The sequence below is a fragment of the Tachyglossus aculeatus genome, chromosome 11, assembly GCF_015852505.1.
Source record: "Tachyglossus aculeatus isolate mTacAcu1 chromosome 11, mTacAcu1.pri, whole genome shotgun sequence".
Lineage (NCBI taxonomy): Eukaryota > Metazoa > Chordata > Mammalia > Monotremata > Tachyglossidae > Tachyglossus > Tachyglossus aculeatus.
Genome location: NC_052076.1, coordinates 6552047 through 6554050, shown reverse-complemented (window position 1 = coordinate 6554050; position 2004 = coordinate 6552047). Strand labels below are relative to the sequence as shown.

The 2004-nt window shown below is 44.9% G+C and overlaps 1 non-coding gene across 1 annotated transcript; it reads left to right on the top strand.

The window, feature by feature from the left end:
• The first annotated feature begins 1640 nt into the window (after positions 1-1640).
• Positions 1641-1778, top strand: LOC119935405. Its single transcript, XR_005453290.1, has one exon. It is a non-coding gene; the product is annotated as a small nucleolar RNA SNORA7 (small nucleolar RNA).
• Positions 1779-2004: the final 226 nt, after the last annotated feature.

Below are 2004 nucleotides of genomic sequence, written 5' to 3'. Positions count from 1 at the left end.
GCAAAAACGAATGATGATCGGATTGAGCAATACCGCTGAGTATAGCACTTTTATATATGACTCACCGGTGAGAGAATAGAACAGGAGAACAGAGCAGTAGCTTTGGCACCTCCTCACTGGGGCATCCTGTCCTGCAGGGAAGCTACTGTTGGCTCTCGTGGACCTCTGTGAGTTGACATGGGCATCACCCTGGGCATGCAGCATACTGTAATGACTTCATATACTCCCTCTGGCAGATGAATACCAGATTTCCCCAAACCTAGAGTGTTTTTTTAAGGGGAGACCCCAGACTTCCCCGTACGTCATCCAGAGGCCTTTTGTGTTCTCATCCAAGGTCCCTGTGAGCATGGGCACCTCTTTAATAATAATAATAATGATAATAATAATAATGATAGTATTAGTTAAGCGCTTACTATGTGCAAAGCACTGTTCCAAGTGCTGGGGAGGTTACAAGGTGATCAGGTTGTCCCACAGAGGTCTCACAGTTTTAATCCCCATTATACAGATGAGGTAACTGAGGCACAGAGAAGTTAAGTGACTTGCCCAAAGTCACACAGCTGACAGTTAGCGGAGCTGGGATTTGAACCCATGATCTCTGACTCCAAAGCCCATGCTCTTTCCACTGAGCCATGCTGCTTCTTTCTAGCAGTGGGATTTGGCAGGCTGACTGGTAAATGACTGGACAAATTGCCCTCCTATGTCCTGAGCACACTGCTTTTTTATGGTATTTGTTGAGCACTTACTAGGTGACAACACATTTCAAAGACCTGGGGTAGGTACACGTTAATTAGGTTGGCCACAATCCCTGTCCCTCACTGGGCTCACAGTCTTAGTAGGAGGGAGAACAGGAAAACTGAGGCACAGTGAAGTGATGATGATGGTGATTATGGTATTTGTTAAACACTTAACTTCTGATGGAAGACACTGTGACCTTGGGCAAGTCACTTAACTTGGTGCCACAGTTACTTCATCTGTGAAATGGGGATTAACATTGTGAGCCCTATGTGGGATACAGACTGTGACCAACCTTATTAGCTTGTATCTATGCTTAGTACAGTGCCTGACACATAGTAAACACTTAATAAATACCATTAAAACAAACAAACAAAACTAAACCACTTGGGCATTGTGTGAGGCAGACAGGCCTAGGAATGTGGGCAAAGAAGAATGCAATGACTACTAAGGCAAACACCAACTTGGTCAAGTCACTGGGGCACAATATTGGCAGAGAAGCAGCATGGCTCAGTGGAAAGAGCACAGGCTTTGGAGTCAGAGGTTGTGGGTTCAAATTCTGACTCCGCCAATTGCCAGCTATGTGGCTTTGGGCAAGTCACTTCACTTCTCTATGCCTCAGTTACCTCATCCGTAAAATGGGGATTAATACTTTGAGCCCCCTGTGGGACAACCTGATCACCTTGTAACCTCCCCAGTGCTTAGAACAGTGTTTTGCACATAGTAAGTGCTTAATAAATGCCATTATTATTATTGTTATTATTATTCGGTCACTTTGATCCATCATTCTGTGTGTCCAAAAACTACAATGTACTGTGCTGCCATCAGATTGTAATCTCCTGAGGGCAGGGATTGTCAAAATAATAATAACAATAATTTTGGTATTTACTAAATGCTAACTATGTGCCGCCCTTTCAGGGTCACACCTGGAGAGTTTCCAGTACTCTACCAGCCTCAGCTATGGGAGGGAGAGTCAAGTAGAGTCAAGCCCATTCCATTCCTAACTTGGGCAGTGGCTAGCAAGTGGAAGGCAATCTGCTACAAGTCAAAACTCACCTGTGCTGGGCAGCAGCGGCATGGGTCAGAGATGACTCAACAGCATAAGACAACTATGTGCCAAGCATTGTACTAAGCACTGGAGTAGATAAAAGATACAGGTCAGACCCAATCCTTGTCCGGTGTAGACCTCACAGTCTGATTGCTATCTATTGTCCTCTCCCAAATGCTTAGTACAGTGATCCACACAAGAAAGGCCTCAGTAAACACTACTGA